At 36.4% G+C, this 10,554-nt stretch overlaps 1 long non-coding RNA gene across 1 annotated transcript; it reads right to left on the reverse strand.

Annotated features, from left to right (window-relative positions):
- Window positions 1-4,569: 4,569 nt before the first annotated feature.
- Window positions 4,570-10,157, reverse strand: LOC114633868. The gene is made up of 3 exons (XR_003713253.1): window positions 9,843-10,157; window positions 5,212-5,350; window positions 4,570-4,676 (listed from the first exon to the last, which is right to left on the reverse strand). It is a non-coding gene; the product is annotated as an uncharacterized LOC114633868 (long non-coding RNA).
- Between the last annotated feature and the right edge of the window lie 397 nt (window positions 10,158-10,554).

The raw sequence follows: 10,554 nt of genomic DNA on the forward strand, positions 1-10,554 counted from the left end.
TGTTGGGTCTTTGTTAGGTTTAGGTATGAGCGTGATTGTAGCTTTATAGAATGAATTTGATAGAGTTCCTGCAGTTTTATTTTGTGAAATAGTTTGAAGAGAATTGATATTAGGTCTTCCTTGAAGGTCTGATAGAATTCTGCACTAAAGCCATCAGGTCCTGGGCTTTTTTTTTTTTTTTTTTTTTTTTTTGGTGGAGAGACTTTTAATGACTGCTGCTATTTCTTTAGGGGTTATAGGAGTGTTTAGATGGTTTATCTGCTTCTGATTTAACTTTGGTACCTGGTATCTGTCTAGAAAATTGTCCATTTCATCCAGATTTTTCAATTTTGTTGAGTATAGGTCTTTGTAGTAGAATCTGATGATTATTTTTAATTTCCTGAGTTTCTGTTGTTATGTCTCCCATTTCAGTTCTGATTTTATTAAGTTGGATACTGTCTCTGTCCCCTCTGGTTAGACTGGCCAAAGGTTTATCTATCTTGTTGATTTTCTCAAAGAACAATCTCCTGGTTTTGTTGATACTTTGTATAATTCTTTTTGTTTCTACTTGGTTGATTTCAGCCCTGAGTTTGATTATTTCCTGAAGTCTACTCCTCTTGGGTGTATTTGCTTCTTTTTATTCTAGAGTTTTCAGGTGTGCTGTCAAACTGCTAGTGTATGCTCTCTCCAGTTTCTTTTTGTAGGCACTTAGGCCTATGAGTCTACCTCTTAACACTGCTTTCTTGGAGTCTCACATGTTTTGATATGCTGTGCCCTCATTTTCATTAAATTCTAAAAAGTCTTTAATTTCTTTCTTTATTTCTTCCTTGACCAAGTCATCATTGAGTAGAGAGTTGTTCAGTTTCCACATGTATGTGGGCTTTCCATTGTTTTTGTCATTATTAAAAACCAGCCTTAGACTGTGGTGATCTGATAGTATGCAAAGGATGATTACAATCTTTTTGTATCTGTTGAGGCCTGTTTTGTGACCAATTATATGGTCTATTTTGGAGAAGGTACTATGAGGTGCTGAGAAAAACGTATATTCTTTTTTTTTTTAGGATGAAATGTTCTGTAGATATCTCTTAGATCCATCTGGTTCATAACTTCTGTTAATTTCTTTGTGTCTCTGTTTAGTTTCTGTTTCCATGATCTTTTCATTGCTTAGAGTGAGGTGTTGAAATCCCCCACTATTATTGTGTGAGGTGCAATGTGTGCTTTGAGCTTTAGCAACGTTTCTTTTATAAATGTGGGTACCCTTGCATTTGGAGCATAGATGTTCAGAATTGAGAGTTCATCTTGGTAGATTTTTCCTTTGATAAGTATGAAGTGTCCTTCCTTATCTTTTTTGATTACTTTTGGTTGAAAGTTGATTTTATTTGATATTAGAATGGTTACTCCAGCTTGTTTCTTGGGATCAGCTTGTTTGCTTGGAAAATTATTTTCCATCCTTCTACTCTGAGGTAGTGTCTGTTTTTGTCACTGAGGTGCATTTCCTGTATGCAGCAAAATTCTTGGTCCTGTTTATGTATCCAGTCTGTTAGTCTATGTCTTCTTATTGGACAACTGAGTCCATTGATGTTAAGAGATATTAAGGAAAAATGATCGTGGCTTCCTGTTATTTTTGTTATTAGCGGTAGAATTATGTTTGTGTAGCTATCTTCTTTTGGGGTTGTTGGAAGATTACTTCCTTGCTATTTCTAGGTTGTAGTTCCCCTCTTTGTGTTGGAGTTTTCCATTAATTATCCTTTGTAGGGCTGGATTTGTTGGAAGATATTGTATAAATTTGATTTTGTCATGGAATATCTTGGTTTCTCCATCTATAGTGATTGAGAGTTTTGCTGAGGATAGTAGTCTGGGCTGGCATTTGTGTTCTCTTAGGGTCTATACGATATCAGCCCAGGATCTTCTGGCTTCTATAGTCTCTGGTGAGAAGTCTGGTATAACTCTTACAGGTCTGCCTTTATATGTTATTTGACCTTTTTCCCTTACTGCTTTTAGTATTTTTTCTTTGTTTTGTGCATTTGATGTTTTGATTATTATGTGACATGAGGTCTTTTCTGGTCTAGTCTATTTGGCATTCTGTAGGCTTCCTGTATGTTCATGGATATCTCATTCTTTAGGTTAGTGAAGTTTTCCTCTATAATTTTGTTGAAGATATATACTGGCCCTTTAAGTTGGGAATCTTCACTCTCATCTATACCTATTATCCTTAGGTTTGGTCTTCTTATTGTGTCCTGGATTTCCTGGATGTTTTGGGTTTGGAGCTTTTTGCATATTATATTATCTTTGACAGTTGTGTCAATGTTTTCCATGGTCTCTTCTGCACATGAGATTCTCTCTTCTATCTCTTGTATTCTGTTGGTGGTGCTTGCATCTATTACTCCTGATCTCTTTCCTAGGTTTTCTATCTCCATAGTAGTCTCCCTTTGAGATTTCTTTATTGTTTCTATTTTCATTTTTAGATCCTGAATGGTTTTGTTTAATTCCTTCACCTGTTTGGTTGTGTTTTCTTATAATTCTTTAACGGAATTTTGTGTTTCCTCTTTAAGAGCCTGCTTCTACCTGTTTACCTGTGTTCTTCTGTACTTCTTTAAGGGAATTATTTATGTCCTTCTTAAAATCCTCTATCATCATCATGAGAAGTGATTTTAATTCTGAATCCTGCTTTTCTGGTGTGATTGGGTGTCCAGGGCTTGCTATGGTGGGAGAACTGGGTTCTGATGATGCCAAGTAACTTTGGTTTCTGTTGCTTATGTTCTTGTGCTTGCATTTTGTCATCTGGTTAACTCTCGTGCTACCTGCACTCACTGTCTCTGACTAGAGCCTGTCTTTCCTGTTATCTTGTTTGTATCAGACCTCCTCAGAGTCCAGATGTCTTTGTGATCCTGTGATCCTGAGTTCCTGGGTAGAAGAACCACTGCTCTGAGTGCAGTGGTTCCTCTAGGATGGTTCAGGATATGGTGTCTTCACTGAAGCAGACGAGCTAGGTGTCTGCCCCTGTCAAAAGGACCCAGTGAGGAGAGGAAGGGGAGTGGTATTCCGGAGGGGCTGGGTTTGTGTGGCTGATGGGTCCTGGGCACCTCAGGCTCTCAGTTGTAGGTCTGGGGTGTTGGGTACTGAGAGAGGGTACTTACTGGCTACTCTGAGTGCAGTGGTTCCTCTAGGATGGCTCAGGATATAGTAAATTCATGGGAGCAGACCAGCTAGGTTTTTGCCCTAGCCAAAAGATGTCTCCCTTTTCATTTCTAATTTTGTTAATTTAGATAGTGTCTCTGTGTTCTTTAGTTAGTTTGGCTAAGGGTTTATCTATCTTCTTGGTTTTGTCAAAGAACCAGCTCTTAATTTTGTTGATTCTTTGTATTGTTCTCTTTGTTTTTAACTAGTTGATCTTTTGTTTCATTTTATTCTATTTTCATTTTGTTATATATTTCAAATGAATGAATGAATGAATGAATGAATGCAAACTTAGTCATGGGTAAAGGATAAAGACAGAACTATCATTTATACCTGCTGAAAAAGGAAAAATATGTTTTCTCTAATGTAATGACACTAGGTATATCAATCCCTCCAAAGCAGGTCTCATGTTCATGAGTAGACGTTTTGTGTGCTTTTATTTGGTTAGTTTGGTAGTTTAACCAAATGGTTTGTTTATTTTTTCTATCTTTTTAGGCATTATGGTTTTTTTCTTTTTTCATTGTTGTATTGAGATTTTATTAATTTTTGTTTTGATAAAAATCTTAAAATTTGTTGGGTAGGGAGGAGGAGAGAATCTAGAAGAACTGTGAAAAACAAAAATTAAATGAAACACATCGTTAAGTCAATTCCCTCTGAATAGATGCTTTTGAGAAATGCATATGGTATTACCATGCATTTGTAAGCAGGGCATTTTTACTAGTAAAGAAGATATATTCCAAAAAGAAAAAGAAAAAGAAAAAGAAAACAAAAGAAAAGAAAAGAAAAGAAAAGAAAAGAAAAAGAAGTAGAAACACCGTCAGCAGGGGCTACCTAATGAAGTAAAGGTATTAGATGAAGGAAACAAACCATTTAACCAATAAAAATTGTATCTACTGAAAACTGGGTTGACTATATGCCCTCTCCTTGTACCCTTAACATTCAGTTTTATATTTCCTATTTTGATTAGTGTGAACGTACAGCTATGATCTCATGTGGAGTGGCTAACTCCAATTATTAGGAAAAAATAAAAGATGATGAGCATTATTAACAGTACATCACCTCCCCCATCATGCCAGAGCCTGTACCACCCTGCTTCCTCTAGTAGTTCAGTCTCCCATCCCTTTGCTTATCTCCACAAAATTTGAATATCTTTATCTTCTCTGAGACCTCTCTGTGGTCATGTACTTTAATAAATGTGTGTGAACTTTTTCATTTGACTGAGTTAACTTCATGTAGATTAAGATAATTAGATGCTGAGAAAATAGAGTAAAATTTTAAACTTCTTTATACATTCACTATACTTTAGCATTTAATGTGAGAAGGACAAGACACAGACAAGCACCAGATGACATGACACAGACAAGTACCAGATGACTGTGCTTGTGGTAGTATTATCTACATGAGTAACTGTCATGGGGATAAAATTAGTTGTCATGAGTTAATCTCAGTGTTTGCCTTGTACAAGTGTTCAAAACTGATTTTTCTTCTCCACAGCACAGAATTGAATTTGAAGATCAAACCTGTCAAACAATAGGAGAAATCAGAAGAAACCACTATGATATTTGAAGACTGAGTTTGAACCTCTGAAGGTTTCCTTTTGACAGAATCTGTCTTCAAATTTAGGGTTTCAGATAATGATATTTAACAAATATATTTCTTTGGCATGCTGAGCAGTTTGATACAAAGGGAGGAGATCTCTCTAGGATTCCCCTCTTATCTTCAGATCCCACTACCAAATAGAACATAATTGCCTTCTATCTGCACCATACATTTCTGTTATTATTCTAAAAAAGAAGACTGAGGAAGGTAACTTCCTTTACCAGATTCTGTCTCTTACCTAAATTCATTCAAATTGTAGAGTCTATTTTTGGAACCATCATTCACTTGAAAATAATTTGAGAACTCAAAATATTGTTTCATCCCTCAATCTTTCCTTTTTCATAGTACACCAGATGGTAATCCAGATGGTAATTGTATTTTTGTGAATTTTTCATGTTTAATTAATTTATTTTTGAATTCTAATAAGTATTCATTATTTTTCCTATGCATTCTTACCAATTAATTCCAGTGAACTTAGAGACAGCAAAGAGGAACATCCCTTTATCCTTATCTGGTTTTTGGATGAAGTTTTTATTTTTTATTTTCACTCCATGATGTTTTGAGTTAGTCCTTATATTCTCTTTCTTTCTGTACTCTGAGACAAAAAAAAATAGCAGGATTCATTTGGTATACTTGAGATTTCATCTCAATGAGACCACACTACCAATACACAGAGTGACCTTAGTAAAGCATGTTACTGACATAGCTAAAGATTTGGTCAAAAACAGAGAAAGAGCATTCACACAACACCAAAGAGTCTCACATCAAAGGGAATGAGATGATTTATTAGAGAACCAAGTATAAAGGACCCAGTAACACAAAGCCGTGTCATCCTAAGCCATAGTTTCATGAAATTCCTGTAATAATGTAAAGAAAAGCCATAAATCAGGGCACTTTCAAGCATGTTGGTGGAAAACCTGGATGTGTTCCAGCCCAGCAGAAACATTTCTAGTATGAACCTCAGATGCCGTGTGATACATTCTTACTTTGGTGGGAGCTGTTGGCCTGTTCACACACTCCATGGTATACAGTTGCATGCACAAAGGTGAACAGCATTTGGCAATTTTGGGGCTATGAAATCCCAAGGTTATTTGGTCTTGGGATATCATTCCAACTATCTACAGTTGAAATTCTTATCAATCAGCCTTGTAGAGTCTCTAATGTTTAACATTAGATATTGTTTAAAAGACTTAGCTTTTCTTCTTTAAACTTCAGTTAACAGATCCCTCCATGGCACAGAATATGTCACAGGACTGATCAGAGACATTCAGTTTCATTTCTCAGCCAAACTACAATTCTCAGAAATGTTTGTCTTCTTTTCTCCTCCAACCCTATCTCAAACCACAAGTAAGTTTTGTAGTTCTCAGTCACAAGTCAGTAGTATATGGGTGGTTAATCATTACTTTTGTAAAGTATTTTTCTAAGCATTTCTGTTTTTTCATTTTTTTCTCACTTTCCAAATTTAAGGCTTATTTGAAAAATCCATGCCATTCTGTGATAAATTGAAGAATACAGGGTTAACAATATATTCCTCTTTTTTAATATAAACAAAACAATTTAAAAAATTATTGAATCCTTAATGTTCTTATTCATAGAGACTGCCATCTTTTGTAATTTTATGAAGAAATAAATCTTTTGCCCTATGAATTTAAAACAAAATCTAACCGATATGTATTTGTGATATTACAAAATAGCTACCTTAATTCTGTTTAGGAATTTTACATATAAACTACCATTGGAAATACAGCAATGATCTAGCAAAAAATGTTTCATGTGCAGCATTTCAAAGTATTTAAATCAATACAGAAATATAATCCTTAGTTATCTTAAAGCTCTAATGCCTAAAGTTTATGTCTTCTGTGCCATTAATCTATATTTGATTAAAATATACTTTAAGTAAAGAATTCAATTTTTTGGATGATTTTTGTCTTTCTAAACTACAGGCTTTTATGTTATTTGGTTAGCCATCTCGGAATAGTACACCAAAATGTTTTTGAATACTATTATTCCATGATGCATACTAATGAGCTCAAATATCAGATTTCAAGTGTTTTAAGCACTTTCTGATTGGTGTGTGATATGGTTGTTCTGTGAGAGATTCTACCAGCACCCGATCAATACAGATGCAGATACTCACATCTAACCAACAGACTCAGCCCAGGGATCCCAATAGAAGAGCTAAGGGAAAGACTGAAGGAGCTAAAAGGGATTACAACCCCATAGGAAGAGTATTATCAACTATCAGGATCACCCAGAGCTCCCAGAGACTAAACCTTTAACCAAAGAGTATACATTAAGGGATCCAAAGCTCCAGATACATATGTAGCAGAGGATGGCCTTATCTGACACCAGTGGGAGGGGAGGCCCTTGGTCCTGTGGAGACTTGATAACCCAGTGTAGGGAGATGATCAGTGAGGTGGGAGTGGATGAGTGAGTGGAGGAGCTCCTTCATAGAAGCAAAGGGGAACAGGAAGAAGGAGGATGGGATTGCAGGCTTGTGGAAGGGTAACCAGGAAGGGGGATATCACTTGTAATGTGAATGAATTAAATGATTAATAAAATAAAAACAAAAGAATTAAAGAACATGTGAATTTGTATATCCTATCCCACATCTCTAGTGAAAGCCTCCTACCCTACCAGAAGACTGACCAGAGCCCTGAACTCCAAGTGAGACTGGACCATTGCCCAGCAACTGCCTAGTATAACTTCAACTTCCCCTTCCCCCTTAATCACAATAACCTCTGACAGAAACCTCCTACTCCACCAGAGGCCAAGCCAGCATCCTGAAACCCAGAGGACTCTCAGGCCAAATTACAGTCCATACATATCACCAGAACTCTAGCCACCAAGTTGAGCAGTAACTCTCTGTTGGACAAGAGGCCATCCAAGCTATCAGCAGTCCAGTGCCCAACTTGGGTGAAGAACCTCTACTTAACTATAGGCCACCCCAACCAGAAAACCAAACAGGAAACACAAACCAAGAAAGAAAACATCCATCTAACAAAGACAAACCTAAAATTTGGCACGTAGACCTATAATCACTTCAAATCCAGATGCCTAAAGTCAGTGTAAGAACACAGTCTGCATAGGCAGGGCAATATGTCATCACCAGAGTCTAGCCATACCACTGCAGCAAGCCCTGAATATTCTAACATAGCTGAAGCACAAGAAAACAACTTTACAATCAACTTTATGAAAATGATAGTGGTCCTTAAAAAGGAAATGAATAACTCCCTTAAAGAAATTGAGAAAAAGAAAATTGGAGGAAATCAATAAATCATTTTTAAAATGTTAAGAAAATCAAGGAAAAAAGTTGAAGAGGAAAAAAACTGTTCAAGATCTGAAAATGGAAAGAGAAGCAATAAAGAAAACACAACTGAGGAATTCTGAAAATGGAGATTCTAAGTAAGTAAACAAGATCTACAGATGCAAAAATCACCAAGAGAATACAAAAGATGGAAAAGGGAATCTCAAGCATTGAAGACACAATAGTTCAATATATAGGTTAAGAAAACTGCTAAATCTAAAAAATCCCTGACACAAAACATCCAGAAAATCTAGGATAGTATGAATAGACTGAATATAAGAATAGTAGAAAAAGGAAAATATTCCCAGCTCAAAACTCAAAAATTATTTTGACATAATCATAAAAGAAAATTTCCCTAACCCAAAGAAGGACATGCATATAAAGTACCAGAAGCTTACAGAACACCAAATAGATTGCACCAAAAATGAAAGTCCTCTTACCACATAACAATAAAAATTCTAATCACAGAGAACAAAGAAAGAATATAAAAGCTGTGAGAGAAAAAGGTCAAGCAACATATAAAGGCAGGCCTATTAGAATTACACAAAACATCTCAATGAAAATACTAAAAGCTAGAAAGGCCTGGTGGGATAAGCTGCAGATTCTCAGAGACCACAGATAACCAACTCAGACTACTATATCAGAAAGCAAAATATTTCATGATAAAGTCAAATTCATACAGCATCTACCCACAAATTCAGCCCTACAGAAAATAATAGAAGAAACACTCTAACCTAAGGAGGTTAAATACAGACATAAAAACACAGGCAATAAACTTACATTAGCATAACCAAAAAAGAAAAAAACACACACAGAAAACATCAACTATGACAGAAATTAACAATCATTGGTATCTATTAATATCAATGGACTCAATTCCCTAGAAAAAAGTCATAGAATAACAGAATGGATGCAAAAACAAAATCAATAATTCTTCTGTATACACAAAATACACATCAACATCAAAGATAGGCACTATGTCAAAGTAAAAAGGGTGAACTGGTGTAGCTATTCTATTAGCTAACAAAATAGACTTCAAACCTAAAATGATAAAAAAAAAGATGGGGAAAGATAGTTCAAAGAAAAAAAATCCACTAAGATGATCTTTCAGTTTTCAACATTGATGCACCAAACAAGGGCACCCACATTTGTAAAAGAAACATTACTAAGGCTTAAATCACACATCAACCCTCACACATTGATAGTGGGAGACTTCAAAACCCCACTCTCACCAATGCACAGCTCACTCAGAGAAAAAATGGTGCTAACAGATATTATTAACCAAATGGTCCCAACAGATGTCTACAAAGTATTTCACCCAAACAGTAAAGAATATACCTTCTCAGAACCTCATGGCACATTCTCCAAAACAGACCACATATTTGGACACTTAGCAGCTCTCAAAAGATTCAAGAGAACTGAGAGAACATGCTGCAGCCTATCTGACTACCATGGGAAACTGAAGGATCTTCCTGGAAAAGGGAAATAGAATAGATTTTGCTAGTAGACTGAGGATTGGTTGGGATGGGAACAGGAGGGATCAGGTGGGGGCAAATGAAGGGAGAAAATATTGAAATACAACTGGAATTGTGGGAAGGCATTTCAGGAGCAAAGTAGAAACCTAGTGCAATGAAAACTCCATGCAACCTATGAGGGTGACACTAGTAAAGACTCCTATTAATGAGGAACACAGAGTCTTAACTGGCCATTCCCTGTAACCAGGAAAGGTCTCAAGTAGAAGGATTAGAACACCAACATAGCCATAAAACCTCCCACTTACAGTTTGTAATGCCTACAGGATGTGCTGGGATCAAAACTTAACATAATCATCATCAGAGAGACTTCACACAGCTACTGATGGGAGCAGATGCAGAGTCCCACAGCCAAATATTAGGTGGAGCTTATTGAGTCCTGTGGAGGAAGGAGAGTAGGATTAGAGGTTCCGAAGGGACAAGGATACCATAACAACATGGCCTACAGAATCAACTGACTGAGATTCAAGGAGGCTCACAGAGGTCATGGAGCCTGTATGGTCATAATCCTCTTCATATATGTTTTGGTTGTATAGCTCCATGTTCTTGTGTGATTCCTAACAGTGGGAGCGGGCCTGTCTCTAACTCATTTTCCCTGCCCTTGCTACCCTTTTCCTCCTACAGGATTGTCTCATCAAGCCTTGATATGAAAACATAAGACTGGTCTTATTGTAGCTTATTATGCCATATTTGGTGGATATTCCCAGAAGGTCTGCTCTTTTCTGAGGTTAAGAGGAAGGGATGTGGGGGTGGATCTAGGAAAAGGGGGAGGGAGAGAGGTTCAGGGAGGTTACAGAGGGTAGAATGAAGTCAAGATGTAATATATGAGAGAAGAATTGATTAAAAGAAAAAATGAGGTACAGATCTAACCAGAAAATTCTCAATAAAGGAAATCCAAATAGTTGAGTAATACTTAAAGAAATGATCAGCATCCTTAGTCATTAGCATAATGTAAAGCAA

This window comes from Grammomys surdaster, unplaced genomic scaffold (genome assembly GCF_004785775.1).
Source record: "Grammomys surdaster isolate TR1022 unplaced genomic scaffold, NIH_TR_1.0 754, whole genome shotgun sequence".
NCBI classification, from domain to species: Eukaryota; Metazoa; Chordata; class Mammalia; order Rodentia; family Muridae; genus Grammomys; species Grammomys surdaster.